Source organism: Stegodyphus dumicola, chromosome 5 (genome assembly GCF_044657685.1).
Source record: "Stegodyphus dumicola isolate Sdum_Otavi_A_Nest chromosome 5, ASM4465768v1".
Classification (NCBI taxonomy): Eukaryota; Metazoa; Arthropoda; class Arachnida; order Araneae; family Eresidae; genus Stegodyphus; species Stegodyphus dumicola.
Window position 1 is genome coordinate 89,395,660 of NC_140772.1, and position 25,351 is coordinate 89,421,010.

At 31.4% G+C, this 25,351-nt stretch overlaps 1 protein-coding gene and 1 long non-coding RNA gene across 3 annotated transcripts in view; one reads left to right on the forward strand and one right to left on the reverse strand.

Moving 5' to 3' along the window:
- LOC146997162 (uncharacterized) overlaps nt 1–7,023 on the forward strand; it is a 101,383-nt gene extending 94,360 nt beyond the window's left edge. Inside the window, exon 3 of one of the 2 annotated variants that reach the window (XR_015041167.1) lies at nt 4,762–7,022. This is a non-coding gene — a long non-coding RNA (uncharacterized LOC146997162). Of the gene's footprint in view, nt 1–4,761 lie in introns of both variants that reach the window. The other variant, XR_015041166.1, reaches the window with a different exon arrangement.
- The window catches only part of LOC118181837 (cell adhesion molecule Dscam1-like), a 1,450,682-nt gene that overhangs the window by 262,592 nt on the left and 1,162,739 nt on the right, over nt 1–25,351 (reverse strand). The gene's annotated exons all lie outside the window — the stretch shown is intronic.

Consider the following 25,351-nt stretch of genomic DNA (forward strand, 5'->3'; position numbering starts at 1 on the left):
AATACATCCAGATAAAGCAGTATTTGTCCTTGGCCCAGTCTTTTCTGTTCTCCTAAGTGTAGCACGTTTTGCCCTTTAAATTCTCGCTAAGCCATTTACTTTTATGAAAGAAACTTGTCGTTTGGCATAAAAATCGCAATGGATTGTAAAAAAGAGCCGACTAGTCAGCATTATGATGTCGTAAATGTTATTTGCCATGCAAATATTTACTGGTATTGATTTATTTTTTATGTTATTTCCTTTTCTTCTCCATGGTGTTTCATTCTATAGTCGAGATCTCGCTTTGCTAGCCTACAACTAACGTTTTATTTTCAGTTAAAAAAGCTTAACGTCTTCTGGTGGGGAGGGAAATCTAAGGTTTTCAAGACCTAACTTTTGAAAATTTAATTAATTTGAATCGAAATTCACGGCGCATTAATTTAGCACTTGTGTCGCCAAACTTAAATGTTACATCTGAATTTCCTTTGTTATAATCCTTGCGGTGAATTTGCTCAGAAATTTTAACATATTTAAAATTCCTTTTTTTTTGCATAAACAAGTACGTAAATAAAAATATGTCTGAAGAGTTCAAAATTAATTTAATTTTGAAAACATACTTCTTCGGAATGCGGTAAAAATAAAATAACCGGAGCATGTACGCAGTCCTAGCCGCGTTTTTCTTTTATATACTCTGCTGCAGTTGAATTCAATTAAATGCGAAGTTTTCGCTACGCAAGGGTAGTAGAATAATTTAGGAGGAGAGGATTGCAAAGAAAAGTACTAATTAACTGCATTTTATTATTATATACGTACAATAATACTGACATTTGGCGTCATGAAAAGTTTCTGGTATTAAAATGAACACCAAATTAACATCTTCTACTTTGTTATTTATAACGTATTTCTCCTGCCTTCTTAGCATGCCTTCGTGGTGTAGTGGTCAGCACGCTCAACGCTTATTAGAGAGGTCCGTGGTTCGTCCGTGCTTCCAGATAAATACCTAATGTCTCTACAGTGGCGATCGAACTAAAACATGTTATGGATGAGGATTCTCTTCCACCAAGATTTGGCAATTGGGTCCCCTAAACCTCAGTCGCCCTTTAAAAGGGGGGAGCATATAAGATATTTATCCCGCCTTCTTAGCATGCCTTCGTGGTGTAGCGGGCAGCACGCTGGACGCGTATTCGAGGGGTTCGTGTTTCGAGACACGGCGAATGCATTGCTCATTTTTCATCTCTCCTGCTTTCAAAAAAATACCTAATGTCTCTACATATTGATGTAAGGTTTTATAATTACATAAATAAAAAAAATATATATAATATGAGTTTAAATACTTAAGAGCATTTCATTATACACTGTAGCATTATTCAATTTTATAGTGATTTGTATATAGCATATTTAGATATACTAAAGAAAGTTAGAGTAAGTCTTGTAAAAGACTATAAAGCGATTTCGTTTCCTAATGGATAATGATCAAGTGTATGCAGTTCGATAAATGAAAAAAAAAAAAAATACTCCTCGTTCAGAACTCCCAACTACTACTTGTACTGTTGCAATTACGAGATTTTAATTTCATGAACTATTTTTTGGGAAAACTTGAAAGACGGTTTAGAAAATATAACATTGTCTCGGAAATTGATTTATATGTTAGCTGAAAGAAGTCAGGTTTAAAATTACTTTATCAGAAACTGAGAAATTTTTTGATCGATAAATAACAGACTAAGAGGCGCATGCAAAGTTATTTTATTTATTACGAACTCTCCTATTTTGTACTATGTGGAAAGGGAGTGTGTCTCGTGGAGAATATTTTAGGGAAAACTGGCTCGTATCCACGTCACACATGAGTAAAATCACGGAAACGCTCATGCAGCCAGCCCGTTCGCTGGGACTCAAACCACAGACCAAGCTACCAGCGTTCAGTGGCTTTTACTGTTCCACCACGGGTGAGTCGTGTAAAGAGTATGCTATAAAATGATAAAAATTCGTATAAGTGATATATATATATAATCGTATAATCGTTTAAGTGTGAGCAAACTTCATGCATCTTTAATTTATTTACTTGCATTTCGTAGTCCACCAGCGGCTGAGCGGTAAAGTCGCTGAACACTGGTAATTCGGTCCGAGGTTCGAATACCGTGAACGGGCTGGCTACATGGGCGTTTTCGTGGTTTTCCCCATGTGTAAAGTGCATACGAGCCAGTTTCCCTTAGAAAGTCCTCCCCGAAGTCATCCCTCCCCTCAGCCAGATAACCGTAGTGTGCCTTACCATAATTAAGTAAACTTGCATTTCATGATCATTCTTCTGCTTTAAATTATATGTATACAAACAACACTGCATTCCATAAGAATGCTTATAAAATGTTGCTATGAGATGAAAAATAAAAAGGTGACAAAATGCATTTTTACTATTAATTATTATTTAATTTATATTTGTAATGAAACTGATGGTTGCAGAAAAGAAAATAGGAGCGTAGTGCCAACAGTCTGAAACAGCAAAAATGTAATTTGAGAAAAAAGCTGAAAATGTTAAAATTTTTAAAGCACTGGGAAGAATTAGATTTGAATTAATTTCAATAACCATGGTTAGTAAATTTTATGAACAGCTTTCATTGAAGAAACTTTGTGTATAAATTTTGAAGAATGAAACACTTGGTTAATTGATTACATATTAGCTACCGAAGATTTATTTATTTTCTTTTTCAAACGTAGAATTTATTTTCGTTGAATTGAAATTTTAACCCCATTTTAATTAGATATAAATCTATTTAGACGTTAACGAGCCAGTTTGTATTTCCTATCTGATTTAGTTGCTATTAAATTATGAATAGAAACACAGCTAAGTGTATTCTTTACACTGTTTTAATATGGAATATTAGCTACAAATTAAAATATTAACATTTCCTTAGAGCTTTAGTTTCATTTATTGCCATTTGACAAACCTATTTAGTTAAAGGATTATTCAATCTTTCATTCTAAATTTTAAGCTAATAGGTTTCGATTATTTTTTTTTTGATAATTTAAGCTAATAGATTTAATACCTTTAAAAAATATTATTTTTTCCCAATGGCAGATTGTGAACAATTACAAATGTAACCCAGTCCATTAATCTATACAAGGCCGAATGTGGTGGTCTCTTTATTATGGAACCTAATAGGTGGGCCACCGTCGCCGTTCCTTTGAAGGGACGGACAGTTACAACCATGCCTTCTCCGGGATTCGAACCCAGGGCCTTCGGCATTGCAGTCAGCTTCCCTGACCACTACACCGACTGGGAGGACTAAAATAATTATTTTAATTTCATATATGCTGGATTTCCACCTACAAATTAATAAAAATTAAATTTCATATGTATACTTAACACCGTAAAAAATTAGTGATTATACTACTAATAGAAATAAAATGGAAGGAATAGAAACATTTCTTTGCTTACGTGCTTTATTTTAACTTTATCCGCGTTTAGATGGGTTACACGATCTTTTCATCTTCCACGAATTTCTCTGGGGAAAGCAGTTCTCTGTATTTATTCTTCCTTTTATCACGAGGAAAATAATAGGGAAGCATTAATATTCATGTGCAAGCACATTCTAAATTCATCAGAAATTTCATCCTTAATAAATTGACTGAATTCTCAGTCGTATTATGCTTAGATAAATTCACGCGATGGTCATTAATTAATGAAACAACTGTGCCTGTTTGATGTTGCAAAATAATTCTGATGAATGAAAACCTCATACTTATGTTCTACGTTAATATTTTTGCTTTTCTTTAAAAGAAATTAATTTCAATAACATGCTTTCAAACTAAAATTTTAATTAGCTTAAAAAAACGTAAATTATGTAGATAGATAATCTTCTTGGAAATTATTATAAAATACATATGTATCGGACCAAAAATTGTACTTTCGCGGTGAGATTTTTTTACCAAATCTTGGAGTGGATAATATTGGCTCCTGAAGTTGCAATCGTAAACACAAATGTTCGAAGTGAACATTTCTTTGCGTTATTACATGATTAATAACACTCAATCTCACATCTAAGGTTTACCAGGTAAACAGCAAACAAGTTCTTCACATAGTTGCAGGAATGATCATTGGATGTTGATAGCTGATTGGTTAAAAAACGAACATCCCTCACCCTTTCAAAGAAAACAGTATCGTATGTCTCTTCCGCAAAGGGCTGCCCAAAGGAGGGGAATTTTAGATAATTTAATTTTAAATAGATTCTGTTACTTATTGTACAAAGGCTCATAATAACATTAAAAATATAAATGTAAGAAAAAAGAATAAATAAATTAAATATTAACTTTAGTTTGCTATAATCCCAAACTCTCCTATTTTAATTTGTTTATTTTCCCTTTCCATCCTAAAATAGCAATTGCTTATAATAAACCTCAATAACCTGTGTGGTTTCAGAATCAAGCCCCTCCCCCATAGGGATAAAGCTCAACCAACACTAAAGATTTTGCATTTGCTCTCTGCTTCTCCCTGTAGCTAGATTGTTGCCACTGCTTTACTTTTAACGCTACCTTTAAAAATGCAAGATCACATAACGTGGATTAGCTTTCAAGTAACGCAGTTTAGATCCAGGAAGAATACGCAGCCAAATTAAAGTTAGTAATGGAGTTTCTTTTTTTTATCTTACACTTAATATATAAGAGTTTCATATCCTGAGCGTATCCTTTTATTAACTTCTTATCCACTACCCCGTTTTACAAATCGAAGTCAATACAAAAATGTTCGTTATTCTAAGTTACATTTAAAACAAACTGTTTCTTTTCCCTTAGACGATTCTCTTGACTTCTGTGACCTTGGCAGTTTCAAAGATAGATAACAGAAATTGAAGCAAATATCTCTCAATGGAGCAAAAGAAAAAAAAGCAGTTTTTTGTACAAATAAATTTCCATAAGCAAAAATAATAAGCTTATAAAGGAAAGGAAACTTACTTTCGAATAAATCTGTATGTACGTATGTGTACAAGACACAAAATAATAATGAAAAATATTACACTATTCAAAATGTGAGAAGTAGAAACAAGTTCTCGTATAAATGTATTAATAGAGTTGTTATTAATGTTGTAAAATGTTAAGCTTGGTCAAATGAAAAGACAACGATGACTCTAAATATTTCTTCCCTCAGAAAAATTCAGAATAAGAAACCAATTACAAATTCAATATAGCTTTAAACTTACAAGATGTTACACAAAAGAAATGAGTTGAAGACATCACGCAAGCAGAAGCAACCTTCGTGAATATCTCCAATCGGTTGTGCACGAGCCCTCTTGGGGAATACAGCGGATGTTATGCGATGTCACTGGTTCGTAAAGCTTCAGGACTGAAAGTTCCAGTTTAAACGCTTAGAATTTTAACTCTTAGCTTCAAAGAAAGAAGTTTGCTTTATTTTAAAATTGTAGCTTAGGATCCTTTTAAATTTAATTTTTACTTCGAAAATACTTATAAAAGGAAATTATTTAAAAATCGTCTGTATCTTTGCTACCTGCAGTAATAGGAATCAAAATACGACAGAGGAAGAAACGTGGTATTTCCTCGATTTCCGTAGAGAAACATTCAGTTAACAAAGGAATGTCTCCATAAGAGTCAAAGAAGGGATATTATCAATAAAAATAATTCAAGGACAGGTAGTCACTTCAATGAGTCTGATTACGAGGATGATATAAAAAACTGATAGCTAGAATTGTTTAAAAAAGGTAAAAATGCTAAAAAGATAAAAATGGATTATTATACCAAATTCGATTGCTACTACTTTTGTACGATTAGGACGTTCAGTGACTAACATATTAAGTAGAATGATTAAAATAATTTTAAGAAAATGTAAGTAAAAAAAATTAGGCAAATATTTATTTGCACTGATTATTGCAATTATACACCCATTGAGGTTCTTTACATCCAGAATTGGCAATGATTCAAGAACCAAACTTTGCAGTAAGGAAACAAAATACACATATCGAACTGGAGTAAAATTGCGTAAAAGATTTGTGATGCAGCAAAATATTAGTGCCTATAAAATTTCAGTAGGTAATCGAAATAAAGGCTTGTAATGTTCTCGTATAAAAGTAAAAAAACTGAAAAAGGAAAGAAATAACTTTGCATCATTAATTTTAACTCGACACGTTTTATATGGAGCATAAAAGTTGAGTTGTAGGCATTTCTTTTCTTGATGTTATATCATAAAATTTTCAGAAATAAAATAAATTAGGGTTCATGGATGGGCTAAGGAACTGAAAGTTTTGAAGGAAAAAGAAAACATATTTATACTAAGCTTTTGCTTCAAATACCCATCCAAAATGTTCCTCTTATAAAGGTTATGGCTAATATTCTCGTAAACGGAAGGGGTTTAGATGAAAATAAAGTTAAATTTTGCCAGTTATTTACTAATGAATTCCGTGGGTATATTGTGATTTAATTTATTAACCAACGTGTTAATTTTTATGGCAATGTTATGCTTCATATTATTAGATTTATTACATTGCTAGATTAATAACGTTATCAGACACTCTACTAAAAACACCATAAAGAAGGGGTATATTTGCAATAGCACTAAAAGAAGAAGTGTAATAATTTTTCAATTTTTAATTTTGAAAGTTAAATAACCAATGTTCTTATTGTATTTATGCGTTTTTATCCACCTTCTAGATTAATATTTTGATTTGCTGTTTGATCAAAGTTACTAATGTTACTAACGTAATTACTATAGCAATAAGAGTTTGAAATTTAATGATTTGGAAATTTTTCATAAAATTAAATTATGTGTAAACTTACAAGTTCTTATAGCAATGCCATTAAAAGGCCCACCAGCGGCCGAGCATAAAAGCCACCGAACACGGGTAGTTCGATTAGAGGTTCGAGTCCCAGTTTTACTTAAAACGTCCTTCACGGAGCATCCGTCCTCCTTTCGTGTAGTGCCAAAAGGAGGTATTCGTAATAAATAAATAATAATGCCATTAAATCCTTGAGCCCAAAATTTTGTTTCAAAGTTTTTGAGTTTATTAGAATATGGAATTACTAAACAAGGTCTACCTGTAAATACAGACAGACACAGAGAGGAAAAGATGGCAAGGGGGGACAATGTTACAGAATAAAATGACTTTTAAGGAAGAAATAATATACGCATCATTCAATTATATTACTTGGTGTTATCAGTCTCGTTGTCATTATACATATAAACGGCAGCTAAATGATTTTTCAAAATTGCAACAGTTCCAATTATTGTAATTGTTTAGAGCCATAAGAAACTAAAAATATTATTTTATACAGCTCCTGCCCAAATCAAACAGCATAACAACAGACAATCAGGTTAAACTTTCATTACCCGTCGAAAAAAATACTAAGGAAAATAAATATTATTAAATTAGTTGATTTTAATGTAAAATTTTAAAGTCATATCTCTCATCACTGTGAAAACTGAATTCAAGCTAACATGACATGGATTTGCTTTATAATGGTTAACTATTACACATGGTGTTTCAAAATGAGTTACCCGAATTACAATAATCATAACTATTCAGCTTTTATTCCGTTTTGATAGAATACTGTATAGGCAGAAAAGCAGATATCTCGAGTTTCAGTTTCATGCACTTGCACTCGGGATTTTCCATGCAGTTGGTGACAAGATCTTTTCCTTCAACCGCCACTTCATTGTTTTTCTATACGGTGACTGTGCAAAAGAAATAGTTTTATGTTCTAGTTTGGCGAGGAGTGAGTCCGAACTAGAGAGATTTTCGTCGAACGATACCCAGGTGTTCAACAACCTGCCGCTCAGAACATGAGGCGATGGTATAAACAATTAAAAGACATGAGTTGTCTGTGTAAATGGAAATCACCTGGACAGAATCCACATGCCAGATCGATATGTGGAATGCATTCTACAGAATTTCACCAATAATCGACAGAAATCCACTTGCCGTGCCGGTAGGAAACTTAATGTTCCTGCAGCATCTGCCTGCGGTGTTTTGAGAAACGTTTGTTTTTCAAACCATACATGATTCAGTTACTGCAAGCGCTTTATACAGGTAACCAAGAACAACATGTGGAGTTTCATTCATCCTTCAAAATGTGTCATAAACCAACCAAATTCGTGTTCGTGTAAATAAATAAATTTTACAACATCAGCGAATAGAAATGCAAAATTATAAAAATTTTAAGTTAAGATTACAATGTCGTGATTTTCCAAGAAATTAAAGCTAATTATAAAATAACTACCTTAAGAGAACAAAAATATACGTTATAAATCTTAGAGTCTATTATTTAGTTTATTTTATAACCATATAAACAAAAACAAACAAAAAAAACTATTTATTGAAATGTAAGATTGTGAAGACTAAAGTATTAAACTAAAAAATGTTATTACATTACATCTTATGCAATTTTGCTTTTCCCTTAGACGATTCTCTTGACTTCTGTGACCTTGGCAGTTTCAAAGATAGATAACAGAAATTGAAGCAAATATCTCTCAATGGAGCAAAAGAAAAAAAAAGCAGTTTTTTGTACAAATAAATTTCCATAAGCAAAAATAATAAGCTTATAAAGGAAAGGAAACTTACTTTATAAAATAACAAATAAAATAAATCTAACAAATAAAATAAATCGAATAAATCTGTATGTACGTATGTGTACAAGACACAAAATAATAATGAAAAATATTACACTAGTCAAAATGTGAGAAGTAGAAACAAGTTCTCGTATAAATGTATTAATAGAGTTGTTATTAATGTTGTAAAATGTTAAGCTTGGTCAAATGAAAAGACAACGATGACTCTAAATATTTCTTCCCTCAGAAAAATTCAGAATAAGAAACCAATTACAAATTCAATATAGCTTTAAACTTACAAGATGTTACACAAAAGAAATGAGTTGAAGACATCACGCAAGCAGAAGCAACCTTCGTGAATATCTCCAATCGGTTGTGCACGAGCCCTCTTGGGGAATACAGCGGATGTTATGCGATGTCACTGGTTCGTAAAGCTTCAGGACTGAAAGTTCCAGTTTAAACGCTTAGAATTTTAACTCTTAGCTTCAAAGAAAGAAGTTTGCTTTATTTTAAAATTGTAGCTTAGGATCCTTTTAAATTTAATTTTTACTTCGAAAATACTTATAAAAGGAAATTATTTAAAAATCGTCTGTATCTTTGCTACCTGCAGTAATAGGAATCAAAATACGACAGAGGAAGAAACGTGGTATTTCCTCGATTTCCGTAGAGAAACATTCAGTTAACAAAGGAATGTCTCCATAAGAGTCAAAGAAGGGATATTATCAATAAAAATAATTCAAGGACAGGTAGTCACTTCAATGAGTCTGATTACGAGGATGATATAAAAAACTGATAGCTAGAATTGTTTAAAAAAGGTAAAAATGCTAAAAAGATAAAAATGGATTATTATACCAAATTCGATTGCTACTACTTTTGTACGATTAGGACGTTCAGTGACTAACATATTAAGTAGAATGATTAAAATAATTTTAAGAAAATGTAAGTAAAAAAAATTAGGCAAATATTTATTTGCACTGATTATTGCAATTATACACCCATTGAGGTTCTTTACATCCAGAATTGGCAATGATTCAAGAACCAAACTTTGCAGTAAGGAAACAAAATACACATATCGAACTGGAGTAAAATTGCGTAAAAGATTTGTGATGCAGCAAAATATTAGTGCCTATAAAATTTCAGTAGGTAATCGAAATAAAGGCTTGTAATGTTCTCGTATAAAAGTAAAAAAACTGAAAAAGGAAAGAAATAACTTTGCATCATTAATTTTAACTCGACACGTTTTATATGGAGCATAAAAGTTGAGTTGTAGGCATTTCTTTTCTTGATGTTATATCATAAAATTTTCAGAAATAAAATAAATTAGGGTTCATGGATGGGCTAAGGAACTGAAAGTTTTGAAGGAAAAAGAAAACATATTTATACTAAGCTTTTGCTTCAAATACCCATCCAAAATGTTCCTCTTATAAAGGTTATGGCTAATATTCTCGTAAACGGAAGGGGTTTAGATGAAAATAAAGTTAAATTTTGCCAGTTATTTACTAATGAATTCCGTGGGTATATTGTGATTTAATTTATTAACCAACGTGTTAATTTTTATGGCAATGTTATGCTTCATATTATTAGATTTATTACATTGCTAGATTAATAACGTTATCAGACACTCTACTAAAAACACCATAAAGAAGGGGTATATTTGCAATAGCACTAAAAGAAGAAGTGTAATAATTTTTCAATTTTTAATTTTGAAAGTTAAATAACCAATGTTCTTATTGTATTTATGCGTTTTTATCCACCTTCTAGATTAATATTTTGATTTGCTGTTTGATCAAAGTTACTAATGTTACTAACGTAATTACTATAGCAATAAGAGTTTGAAATTTAATGATTTGGAAATTTTTCATAAAATTAAATTATGTGTAAACTTACAAGTTCTTATAGCAATGCCATTAAAAGGCCCACCAGCGGCCGAGCATAAAAGCCACCGAACACGGGTAGTTCGATTAGAGGTTCGAGTCCCAGTTTTACTTAAAACGTCCTTCACGGAGCATCCGTCCTCCTTTCGTGTAGTGCCAAAAGGAGGTATTCGTAATAAATAAATAATAATGCCATTAAATCCTTGAGCCCAAAATTTTGTTTCAAAGTTTTTGAGTTTATTAGAATATGGAATTACTAAACAAGGTCTACCTGTAAATACAGACAGACACAGAGAGGAAAAGATGGCAAGGGGGGACAATGTTACAGAATAAAATGACTTTTAAGGAAGAAATAATATACGCATCATTCAATTATATTACTTGGTGTTATCAGTCTCGTTGTCATTATACATATAAACGGCAGCTAAATGATTTTTCAAAATTGCAACAGTTCCAATTATTGTAATTGTTTAGAGCCATAAGAAACTAAAAATATTATTTTATACAGCTCCTGCCCAAATCAAACAGCATAACAACAGACAATCAGGTTAAACTTTCATTACCCGTCGAAAAAAATACTAAGGAAAATAAATATTATTAAATTAGTTGATTTTAATGTAAAATTTTAAAGTCATATCTCTCATCACTGTGAAAACTGAATTCAAGCTAACATGACATGGATTTGCTTTATAATGGTTAACTATTACACATGGTGTTTCAAAATGAGTTACCCGAATTACAATAATCATAACTATTCAGCTTTTATTCCGTTTTGATAGAATACTGTATAGGCAGAAAAGCAGATATCTCGAGTTTCAGTTTCATGCACTTGCACTCGGGATTTTCCATGCAGTTGGTGACAAGATCTTTTCCTTCAACCGCCACTTCATTGTTTTTCTATACGGTGACTGTGCAAAAGAAATAGTTTTATGTTCTAGTTTGGCGAGGAGTGAGTCCGAACTAGAGAGATTTTCGTCGAACGATACCCAGGTGTTCAACAACCTGCCGCTCAGAACATGAGGCGATGGTATAAACAATTAAAAGACATGAGTTGTCTGTGTAAATGGAAATCACCTGGACAGAATCCACATGCCAGATCGATATGTGGAATGCATTCTACAGAATTTCACCAATAATCGACAGAAATCCACTTGCCGTGCCGGTAGGAAACTTAATGTTCCTGCAGCATCTGCCTGCGGTGTTTTGAGAAACGTTTGTTTTTCAAACCATACATGATTCAGTTACTGCAAGCGCTTTATACAGGTAACCAAGAACAACATGTGGAGTTTCATTCATCCTTCAAAATGTGTCATAAACCAACCAAATTCGTGTTCGTGTAAATAAATAAATTTTACAACATCAGCGAATAGAAATGCAAAATTATAAAAATTTTAAGTTAAGATTACAATGTCGTGATTTTCCAAGAAATTAAAGCTAATTATAAAATAACTACCTTAAGAGAACAAAAATATACGTTATAAATCTTAGAGTCTATTATTTAGTTTATTTTATAACCATATAAACAAAAACAAACAAAAAAAACTATTTATTGAAATGTAAGATTGTGAAGACTAAAGTATTAAACTAAAAAATGTTATTACATTACATCTTATGCAATTTTGCTTTTCCCTTAGACGATTCTCTTGACTTCTGTGACCTTGGCAGTTTCAAAGATAGATAACAGAAATTGAAGCAAATATCTCTCAATGGAGCAAAAGAAAAAAAAAGCAGTTTTTTGTACAAATAAATTTCCATAAGCAAAAATAATAAGCTTATAAAGGAAAGGAAACTTACTTTCGAATAAATCTGTATGTACGTATGTGTACAAGACACAAAATAATAATGAAAAATATTACACTAGTCAAAATGTGAGAAGTAGAAACAAGTTCTCGTATAAATGTATTAATAGAGTTGTTATTAATGTTGTAAAATGTTAAGCTTGGTCAAATGAAAAGACAACGATGACTCTAAATATTTCTTCCCTCAGAAAAATTCAGAATAAGAAACCAATTACAAATTCAATATAGCTTTAAACTTACAAGATGTTACACAAAAGAAATGAGTTGAAGACATCACGCAAGCAGAAGCAACCTTCGTGAATATCTCCAATCGGTTGTGCACGAGCCCTCTTGGGGAATACAGCGGATGTTATGCGATGTCACTGGTTCGTAAAGCTTCAGGACTGAAAGTTCCAGTTTAAACGCTTAGAATTTTAACTCTTAGCTTCAAAGAAAGAAGTTTGCTTTATTTTAAAATTGTAGCTTAGGATCCTTTTAAATTTAATTTTTACTTCGAAAATACTTATAAAAGGAAATTATTTAAAAATCGTCTGTATCTTTGCTACCTGCAGTAATAGGAATCAAAATACGACAGAGGAAGAAACGTGGTATTTCCTCGATTTCCGTAGAGAAACATTCAGTTAACAAAGGAATGTCTCCATAAGAGTCAAAGAAGGGATATTATCAATAAAAATAATTCAAGGACAGGTAGTCACTTCAATGAGTCTGATTACGAGGATGATATAAAAAACTGATAGCTAGAATTGTTTAAAAAAGGTAAAAATGCTAAAAAGATAAAAATGGATTATTATACCAAATTCGATTGCTACTACTTTTGTACGATTAGGACGTTCAGTGACTAACATATTAAGTAGAATGATTAAAATAATTTTAAGAAAATGTAAGTAAAAAAAAATAGGCAAATATTTATTTGCACTGATTATTGCAATTATACACCCATTGAGGTTCTTTACATCCAGAATTGGCAATGATTCAAGAACCAAACTTTGCAGTAAGGAAACAAAATACACATATCGAACTGGAGTAAAATTGCGTAAAAGATTTGTGATGCAGCAAAATATTAGTGCCTATAAAATTTCAGTAGGTAATCGAAATAAAGGCTTGTAATGTTCTCGTATAAAAGTAAAAAAACTGAAAAAGGAAAGAAATAACTTTGCATCATTAATTTTAACTCGACACGTTTTATATGGAGCATAAAAGTTGAGTTGTAGGCATTTCTTTTCTTGATGTTATATCATAAAATTTTCAGAAATAAAATAAATTAGGGTTCATGGATGAGCTAAGGAACTGAAAGTTTTGAAGGAAAAAGAAAACATATTTATACTAAGCTTTTGCTTCAAATACCCATCCAAAATGTTCCTCTTATAAAGGTTATGTCTAATATTCTCGTAAACGGAAGGGGTTTAGATGAAAATAAAGTTAAATTTTGCCAGTTATTTACTAATGAATTCCGTGGGTATATTGTGATTTAATTTATTAACCAACGTGTTAAATTTTATGGCAATGTTATGCTTCATATTATTAGATTTATTACATTGCTAGATTAATAACGTTATCAGACACTCTACTAAAAACACCATAAAGAAGGGGTATATTTGCAATAGCACTAAAAGAAGAAGTGTAATAATTTTTCAATTTTTAATTTTGAAAGTTAAATAACCAATGTTCTTATTGTATTTATGCGTTTTTATCCACCTTCTAGATTAATATTTTGATTTGCTGTTTGATCAAAGTTACTAATGTTACTAACGTAATTACTATAGCAATAAGAGTTTGAAATTTAATGATTTGGAAATTTTTCATAAAATTAAATTATGTGTAAACTTACAAGTTCTTATAGCAATGCCATTAAAAGGCCCACCAGCGGCCGAGCATAAAAGCCACCGAACACGGGTAGTTCGATTAGAGGTTCGAGTCCCAGTTTTACTTAAAACGTCCTTCACGGAGCATCCGTCCTCCTTTCGTGTAGTGCCAAAAGGAGGTATTCGTAATAAATAAATAATAATGCCATTAAATCCTTGAGCCCAAAATTTTGTTTCAAAGTTTTTGAGTTTATTAGAATATGGAATTACTAAACAAGGTCTACCTGTAAATACAGACAGACACAGAGAGGAAAAGATGGCAAGGGGGGACAATGTTACAGAATAAAATGACTTTTAAGGAAGAAATAATATACGCATCATTCAATTATATTACTTGGTGTTATCAGTCTCGTTGTCATTATACATATAAACGGCAGCTAAATGATTTTTCAAAATTGCAACAGTTCCAATTATTGTAATTGTTTAGAGCCATAAGAAACTAAAAATATTATTTTATACAGCTCCTGCCCAAATCAAACAGCATAACAACAGACAATCAGGTTAAACTTTCATTACCCGTCGAAAAAAATACTAAGGAAAATAAATATTATTAAATTAGTTGATTTTAATGTAAAATTTTAAAGTCATATCTCTCATCACTGTGAAAACTGAATTCAAGCTAACATGACATGGATTTGCTTTATAATGGTTAACTATTACACATGGTGTTTCAAAATGAGTTACCCGAATTACAATAATCATAACTATTCAGCTTTTATTCCGTTTTGATAGAATACTGTATAGGCAGAAAAGCAGATATCTCGAGTTTCAGTTTCATGCACTTGCACTCGGGATTTTCCATGCAGTTGGTGACAAGATCTTTTCCTTCAACCGCCACTTCATTGTTTTTCTATACGGTGACTGTGCAAAAGAAATAGTTTTATGTTCTAGTTTGGCGAGGAGTGAGTCCGAACTAGAGAGATTTTCGTCGAACGATACCCAGGTGTTCAACAACCTGCCGCTCAGAACATGAGGCGATGGTATAAACAATTAAAAGACATGAGTTGTCTGTGTAAATGGAAATCACCTGGACAGAATCCACATGCCAGATCGATATGTGGAATGCATTCTACAGAATTTCACCAATAATCGACAGAAATCCACTTGCCGTGCCGGTAGGAAACTTAATGTTCCTGCAGCATCTGCCTGCGGTGTTTTGAGAAACGTTTGTTTTTCAAACCATACATGATTCAGTTACTGCAAGCGCTTTATACAGGTAACCAAGAACAACATGTGGAGTTTCATTCATCCTTCAAAATGTGTCATAAACCAACCAAATTCGTGTTCGTGTAAATAAATAAATTTTACAACATCAGCGAATAGAAATGCAAAATTATAAAAATTTTAAGTTAAGATTACAATGTCGTGATTTTCCAAGAAATTAAAGCTAATTATAAAATAACTACCTTAAGAGAACAAAAATATACGTTATAAATCTTAGAGTCTATTATTTAGTTTATTTTATAACCATATAAACAAAAACAAACAAAAAAAACTATTTATTGAAATGTAAGATTGTGAAGACTAAAGTATTAAACTAAAAAATGTTATTACATTACATCTTATGCAATTTTGCTTTTCCCTTAGACGATTCTCTTGACTTCTGTGACCTTGGCAGTTTCAAAGATAGATAACAGAAATTGAAGCAAATATCTCTCAATGGAGCAAAAGAAAAAAAAAAGCAGTTTTTTGTACAAATAAATTTCCATAAGCAAAAATAATAAGCTTATAAAGGAAAGGAAACTTACTTTCGAATAAATCTGTATGTACATATGTGTACAAGACACAAAATAATAATGAAAAATATTACACTAGTCAAAATGTAAGAAGTAGAAACAAGTTCTCGTATAAATGTATTAATAGAGTTGTTATTAATGTTGTAAAATGTTAAGCTTGGTCAAATGAAAAGACAACGATGACTCTAAATATTTCTTCCCTCAGAAAAATTCAGAATAAGAAACCAATTACAAATTCAATATAGCTTTAAACTTACAAGATGTTACACAAAAGAAATGAGTTGAAGACATCACGCAAGCAGAAGCAACCTTCGTGAATATCTCCAATCGGTTGTGCACGAGCCCTCTTGGGGAATACAGCGGATGTTATGCGATGTCACTGGTTCGTAAAGCTTCAGGACTGAAAGTTCCAGTTTAAACGCTTAGAATTTTAACTCTTAGCTTCAAAGAAAGAAGTTTGCTTTATTTTAAAATTGTAGCTTAGGATCCTTTTAAATTTAATTTTTACTTCGAAAATACTTATAAAAGGAAATTATTTAAAAATCGTCTGTATCTTTGCTACCTGCAGTAATAGGAATCAAAATACGACAGAGGAAGAAACGTGGTATTTCCTCGATTTCCGTAGAGAAACATTCAGTTAACAAAGGAATGTCTCCATAAGAGTCAAAGAAGGGATATTATCAATAAAAATAATTCAAGGACAGGTAGTCACTTCAATGAGTCTGATTACGAGGATGATATAAAAAACTGATAGCTAGAATTGTTTAAAAAAGGTAAAAATGCTAAAAAGATAAAAATGGATTATTATACCAAATTCGATTGCTACTACTTTTGTACGATTAGGACGTTCAGTGACTAACATATTAAGTAGAATGATTAAAATAATTTTAAGAAAATGTAAGTAAAAAAAATTAGGCAAATATTTATTTGCACTGATTATTGCAATTATACACCCATTGAGGTTCTTTACATCCAGAATTGGCAATGATTCAAGAACCAAACTTTGCAGTAAGGAAACAAAATACACATATCGAACTGGAGTAAAATTGCGTAAAAGATTTGTGATGCAGCAAAATATTAGTGCCTATAAAATTTCAGTAGGTAATCGAAATAAAGGCTTGTAATGTTCTCGTATAAAAGTAAAAAAACTGAAAAAGGAAAGAAATAACTTTGCATCATTAATTTTAACTCGACACGTTTTATATGGAGCATAAAAGTTGAGTTGTAGGCATTTCTTTTCTTGATGTTATATCATAAAATTTTCAGAAATAAAATAAATTAGGGTTCATGGATGGGCTAAGGAACTGAAAGTTTTGAAGGAAAAAGAAAACATATTTATACTAAGCTTTTGCTTCAAATACCCATCCAAAATGTTCCTCTTATAAAGGTTATGGCTAATATTCTCGTAAACGGAAGGGGTTTAGATGAAAATAAAGTTAAATTTTGCCAGTTATTTACTAATGAATTCCGTGGGTATATTGTGATTTAATTTATTAACCAACGTGTTAATTTTTATGGCAATGTTATGCTTCATATTATTAGATTTATTACATTGCTAGATTAATAACGTTATCAGACACTCTACTAAAAACACCATAAAGAAGGGGTATATTTGCAATAGCACTAAAAGAAGAAGTGTAATAATTTTTCAATTTTTAATTTTGAAAGTTAAATAACCAATGTTCTTATTGTATTTATGCGTTTTTATCCACCTTCTAGATTAATATTTTGATTTGCTGTTTGATCAAAGTTACTAATGTTACTAACGTAATTACTATAGCAATAAGAGTTTGAAATTTAATGATTTGGAAATTTTTCATAAAATTAAATTATGTGTAAACTTACAAGTTCTTATAGCAATGCCATTAAAAGGCCCACCAGCGGCCGAGCATAAAAGCCACCGAACACGGGTAGTTCGATTAGAGGTTCGAGTCCCAGTTTTACTTAAAACGTCCTTCACGGAGCATCCGTCCTCCTTTCGTGTAGTGCCAAAAGGAGGTATTCGTAATAAATAAATAATAATGCCATTAAATCCTTGAGCCCAAAATTTTGTTTCAAAGTTTTTGAGTTTATTAGAATATGGAATTACTAAACAAGGTCTACCTGTAAATACAGACAGACACAGAGAGGAAAAGATGGCAAGGGGGGACAATGTTACAGAATAAAATGACTTTTAAGGAAGAAATAATATACGCATCATTCAATTATATTACTTGGTGTTATCAGTCTCGTTGTCATTATACATATAAACGGCAGCTAAATGATTTTTCAAAATTGCAACAGTTCCAATTATTGTAATTGTTTAGAGCCATAAGAAACTAAAAATATTATTTTATACAGCTCCTGCCCAAATCAAACAGCATAACAACAGACAATCAGGTTAAACTTTCATTACCCGTCGAAAAAAATACTAAGGAAAATAAATATTATTAAATTAGTTGATTTTAATGTAAAATTTTAAAGTCATATCTCTCATCACTGTGAAAACTGAATTCAAGCTAACATGACATGGATTTGCTTTATAATGGTTAACTATTACACATGGTGTTTCAAAATGAGTTACCCGAATTACAATAATCATAACTATTCAGCTTTTATTCCGTTTTGATAGAATACTGTATAGGCAGAAAAGCAGATATCTCGAGTTTCAGTTTCATGCACTTGCACTCGGGATTTTCCATGCAGTTGGTGACAAGATCTTTTCCTTCAACCGCCACTTCATTGTTTTTCTATACGGTGACTGTGCAAAAGAAATAGTTTTATGTTCTAGTTTGGCGAGGAGTGAGTCCGAACTAGAGAGATTTTCGTCGAACGATACCCAGGTGTTCAACAACCTGCCGCTCAGAACATGAGGCGATGGTATAAACAATTAAAAGACATGAGTTGTCTGTGTAAATGGAAATCACCTGGACAGAATCCACATGCCAGATCGATATGTGGAATGCATTCTACAGAATTTCACCAATAATCGACAGAAATCCACTTGCCGTACCGGTAGGAAACTTAATGTTCCTGCAGCATCTGCCTGCGGTGTTTTGAGAAACGTTTGTTTTTCAAACCATACATGATTCAGTTACTGCAAGCGCTTTATACAGGTAACCAAGAACAACATGTGGAGTTTCATTCATCCTTCAAAATGTGTCATAAACCAACCAAATTCGTGTTCGTGTAAATAAATAAATTTTACAACATCAGCGAATAGAAATGCAAAATTATAAAAATTTTAAGTTAAGATTACAATGTCGTGATTTTCCAAGAAATTAAAGCTAATTATAAAATAACTACCTTAAGAGAACAAAAATATACGTTATAAATCTTAGAGTCTATTATTTAGTTTATTTTATAACCATATAAACAAAAACAAACAAAAAAAACTATTTATTGAAATGTAAGATTGTGAAGACTAAAGTATTAAACTAAAAAATGTTATTACATTACATCTTATGCAATTTTGCTTTTCCCTTAGACGATTCTCTTGACTTCTGTGACCTTGGCAGTTTCAAAGATAGATAACAGAAATTGAAGCAAATATCTCTCAATGGAGCAAAAGAAAAAAAAAGCAGTTTTTTGTACAAATAAATTTCCATAAGCAAAAATAATAAGCTTATAAAGGAAAGGAAACTTACTTTCGAATAAATCTGTATGTACGTATGTGTACAAGACACAAAATAATAATGAAAAATATTACACTAGTCAAAATGTGAGAAGTAGAAACAAGTTCTCGTATAAATGTATTAATAGAGTTGTTATTAATGTTGTAAAATGTTAAGCTTGGTCAAATGAAAAGACAACGATGACTCTAAATATTTCTTCCCTCAGAAAAATTCAGAATAAGAAACCAATTACAAATTCAATATAGCTTTAAACTTACAAGATGTTACACAAAAGAAATGAGTTGAAGACATCACGCAAGCAGAAGCAATCTCCAATCGGTTGTGCACGAGCCCTCTTGGGGAATACAGCGGATGTTATGCGATGTCACTGGTTCGTAAAGCTTCAGGACTGAAAGTTCCAGTTTAAACGCTTAGAATTTTAACTCTTAGCTTCAAAGAAAGAAGTTTGCTTTATTTTAAAATTGTAGCTTAGGATCCTTTTAAATTTAATTTTTACTTCGAAAATACTTATAAAAGGAAATTATTTAAAAATCGTCTGTATCTTTGCTACCTGCAGTAATAGGAATCAAAATACGACAGAGGAAGAAACGTGGTATTTCCTCGATTTCCGTAGAGAAACATTCAGTTAACAAAGGAATGTCTCCATAAGAGTCAAAGAAGGGATATTATCAATAAAAATAATTCAAGGACAGGTAGTCACTTCAATGAGTCTGATTACGAGGATGATATAAAAAACTGATAGCTAGAATTGTTTAAAAAAGGTAAAAATGCTAAAAAGATAAAAATGGATTATTATACCAAATTCGATTGCTACTACTTTTGTACGATTAGGACGTTCAGTGACTAACATATTAAGTAGAATGATTAAAATAATTTTAAGAAAATGTAAGTAAAAAAAATTAGGCAAATATTTATTTGCACTGATTATTGCAATTATACACCCATTGAGGTTCTTTACATCCAGAATTGGCAATGATTCAAGAACCAAACTTTGCAGTAAGGAAACAAAATACACATATCGAACTGGAGTAAAATTGCGTAAAAGATTTGTGATGCAGCAAAATATTAGTGCCTATAAAATTTCAGTAGGTAATCGAAATAAAGGCTTGTAATGTTCTCGTATAAAAGTAAAAAAACTGAAAAAGGAAAGAAATAACTTTGCATCATTAATTTTAACTCGACACGTTTTATATGGAGCATAAAAGTTGAGTTGTAGGCATTTCTTTTCTTGATGTTATATCATAAAATTTTCAGAAATAAAATAAATTAGGGTTCATGGATGGGCTAAGGAACTGAAAATTTTGAAGGAAAAAGAAAACATATTTATACTAAGCTTTTGCTTCAAATACCCATCCAAAATGTTCCTCTTATAAAGGTTATGGCTAATATTCTCGTAAACGGAAGGGGTTTAGATGAAAATAAAGTTAAATTTTGCCAGTTATTTACTAATGAATTCCGTGGGTATATTGTGATTTAATTTATTAACCAACGTGTTAATTTTTATGGCAATGTTATGCTTCATATTATTAGATTTATTACATTGCTAGATTAATAACGTTATCAGACACTCTACTAAAAACACCATAAAGAAGGGGTATATTTGCAATAGCACTAAAAGAAGAAGTGTAATAATTTTTCAATTTTTAATTTTGAAAGTTAAATAACCAATGTTCTTATTGTATTTATGCGTTTTTATCCACCTTCTAGATTAATATTTTGATTTGCTGTTTGATCAAAGTTACTAATGTTACTAACGTAATTACTATAGCAATAAGAGTTTGAAATTTAATGATTTGGAAATTTTTCATAAAATTAAATTATGTGTAAACTTACAAGTTCTTATAGCAATGCCATTAAAAGGCCCACCAGCGGCCGAGCATAAAAGCCACCGAACACGGGTAGTTCGATTAGAGGTTCGAGTCCCAGTTTTACTTAAAACGTCCTTCACGGAGCATCCGTCCTCCTTTCGTGTAGTGCCAAAAGGAGGTATTCGTAATAAATAAATAATAATGCCATTAAATCCTTGAGCCCAAAATTTTGTTTCAAAGTTTTTGAGTTTATTAGAATATGGAATTACTAAACAAGGTCTACCTGTAAATACAGACAGACACAGAGAGGAAAAGATGGCAAGGGGGGACAATGTTACAGAATAAAATGACTTTTAAGGAAGAAATAATATACGCATCATTCAATTATATTACTTGGTGTTATCAGTCTCGTTGTCATTATACATATAAACGGCAGCTAAATGATTTTTCAAAATTGCAACAGTTCCAATTATTGTAATTGTTTAGAGCCATAAGAAACTAAAAATATTATTTTATACAGCTCCTGCCCAAATCAAACAGCATAACAACAGACAATCAGGTTAAACTTTCATTACCCGTCGAAAAAAATACTAAGGAAAATAAATATTATTAAATTAGTTGATTTTAATGTAAAATTTTAAAGTCATATCTCTCATCACTGTGAAAACTGAATTCAAGCTAACATGACATGGATTTGCTTTATAATGGTTAACTATTACACATGGTGTTTCAAAATGAGTTACCCGAATTACAATAATCATAACTATTCAGCTTTTATTCCGTTTTGATAGAATACTGTATAGGCAGAAAAGCAGATATCTCGAGTTTCAGTTTCATGCACTTGCACTCGGGATTTTCCATGCAGTTGGTGACAAGATCTTTTCCTTCAACCGCCACTTCATTGTTTTTCTATACGGTGACTGTGCAAAAGAAATAGTTTTATGTTCTAGTTTGGCGAGGAGTGAGTCCGAACTAGAGAGATTTTCGTCGAACGATACCCAGGTGTTCAACAACCTGCCGCTCAGAACATGAGGCGATGGTATAAACAATTAAAAGACATGAGTTGTCTGTGTAAATGGAAATCACCTGTACAGAATCCACATGCCAGATCGATATGTGGAATGCATTCTACAGAATTTCACCAATAATCGACAGAAATCCACTTGCCGTGCCGGTAGGAAACTTAATGTTCCTGCAGCATCTGCCTGCGGTGTTTTGAGAAACGTTTGTTTTTCAAACCATACATGATTCAGTTACTGCAAGCGCTTTATACAGGTAACCAAGAACAACATGTGGAGTTTCATTCATCCTTCAAAATGTGTCATAAACCAACCAAATTCGTGTTCGTGTAAATAAATAAATTTTACAACATCAGCGAATAGAAATGCAAAATTATAAAAATTTTAAGTTAAGATTACAATGTCGTGATTTTCCAAGAAATTAAAGCTAATTATAAAATAACTACCTTAAGAGAACAAAAATATACGTTATAAATCTTAGAGTCTATTATTTAGTTTATTTTATAACCATATAAACAAAAACAAACAAAAAAAAATATTTATTGAAATGTAAGATTGTGAAGACTAAAGTATTAAACTAAAAAATGTTATTACATTACATCTTATGCAATTTTGCTTTTCCCTTAGACGATTCTCTTGACTTCTGTGACCTTGGCAGTTTCAAAGATAGATAACAGAAATTGAAGCAAATATCTCTCAATGGAGCAAAAGAAAAAAAAAGCAGTTTTTTGTACAAATAAATTTCCATAAGCAAAAATAATAAGCTTATAAAGGAAAGGAAACTTACTTTCGAATAAATCTGTATGTACGTATGTGTACAAGACACAAAATAATAATGAAAAATATTACACTAGTCAAAATGTGAGAAGTAGAAACAAGTTCTCGTATAAATGTATTAATAGAGTTGTTATTAATGTTGTAAAATGTTAAGCTTGGTCAAATGAAAAGACAACGATGACTCTAAATATTTCTTCCCTCAGAAAAATTCAGAATAAGAAACCAATTACAAATTCAATATAGCTTTAAACTTACAAGATGTTACACAAAAGAAATGAGTTGAAGACATCACGCAAGCAGAAGCAACCTTCGTGAATATCTCCAATCGGTTGTGCACGAGCCCTCTTGGGGAATACAGCGGATGTTATGCGATGTCACTGGTTCGTAAAGCTTCAGGACTGAAAGTTCCAGTTTAAACGCTTAGAATTTTAACTCTTAGCTTCAAAGAAAGAAGTTTGCTTTATTTTAAAATTGTAGCTTAGGATCCTTTTAAATTTAATTTTTACTTCGAAAATACTTATAAAAGGAAATTATTTAAAAATCGTCTGTATCTTTGCTACCTGCAGTAATAGGAATCAAAATACGACAGAGGAAGAAACGTGGTATTTCCTCGATTTCCGTAGAGAAACATTCAGTTAACAAAGGAATGTCTCCATAAGAGTCAAAGAAGGGATATTATCAATAAAAATAATTCAAGGACAGGTAGTCACTTCAATGAGTCTGATTACGAGGATGATATAAAAAACTGATAGCTAGAATTGTTTAAAAAAGGTAAAAATGCTAAAAAGATAAAAATGGATTATTATACCAAATTCGATTGCTACTACTTTTGTACGATTAGGACGTTCAGTGACTAACATATTAAGTAGAATGATTAAAATAATTTTAAGAAAATGTAAGTAAAAAAAATTAGGCAAATATTTATTTGCACTGATTATTGCAATTATACACCCATTGAGGTTCTTTACATCCAGAATTGGCAATGATTCAAGAACCAAACTTTGCAGTAAGGAAACAAAATACACATATCGAACTGGAGTAAAATTGCGTAAAAGATTTGTGATGCAGCAAAATATTAGTGCCTATAAAATTTCAGTAGGTAATCGAAATAAAGGCTTGTAATGTTCTCGTATAAAAGTAAAAAAACTGAAAAAGGAAAGAAATAACTTTGCATCATTAATTTTAACTCGACACGTTTTATATGGAGCATAAAAGTTGAGTTGTAGGCATTTCTTTTCTTGATGTTATATCATAAAATTTTCAGAAATAAAATAAATTAGGGTTCATGGATGGGCTAAGGAACTGAAAGTTTTGAAGGAAAAAGAAAACATATTTATACTAAGCTTTTGCTTCAAATACCCATCCAAAATGTTCCTCTTATAAAGGTTATGGCTAATATTCTCGTAAACGGAAGGGGTTTAGATGAAAATAAAGTTAAATTTTGCCAGTTATTTACTAATGAATTCCGTGGGTATATTGTGATTTAATTTATTAACCAACGTGTTAATTTTTATGGCAATGTTATGCTTCATATTATTAGATTTATTACATTGCTAGATTAATAACGTTATCAGACACTCTACTAAAAACACCATAAAGAAGGGGTATATTTGCAATAGCACTAAAAGAAGAAGTGTAATAATTTTTCAATTTTTAATTTTGAAAGTTAAATAACCAATGTTCTTATTGTATTTATGCGTTTTTATCCACCTTCTAGATTAATATTTTGATTTGCTGTTTGATCAAAGTTACTAATGTTACTAACGTAATTACTATAGCAATAAGAGTTTGAAATTTAATGATTTGGAAATTTTTCATAAAATTAAATTATGTGTAAACTTACAAGTTCTTATAGCAATGCCATTAAAAGGCCCACCAGCGGCCGAGCATAAAAGCCACCGAACACGGGTAGTTCGATTAGAGGTTCGAGTCCCAGTTTTACTTAAAACGTCCTTCACGGAGCATCCGTCCTCCTTTCGTGTAGTGCCAAAAGGAGGTATTCGTAATAAATAAATAATAATGCCATTAAATCCTTGAGCCCAAAATTTTGTTTCAAAGTTTTTGAGTTTATTAGAATATGGAATTACTAAACAAGGTCTACCTGTAAATACAGACAGACACAGAGAGGAAAAGATGGCAAGGGGGGACAATGTTACAGAATAAAATGACTTTTAAGGAAGAAATAATATACGCATCATTCAATTATATTACTTGGTGTTATCAGTCTCGTTGTCATTATACATATAAACGGCAGCTAAATGATTTTTCAAAATTGCAACAGTTCCAATTATTGTAATTGTTTAGAGCCATAAGAAACTAAAAATATTATTTTATACAGCTC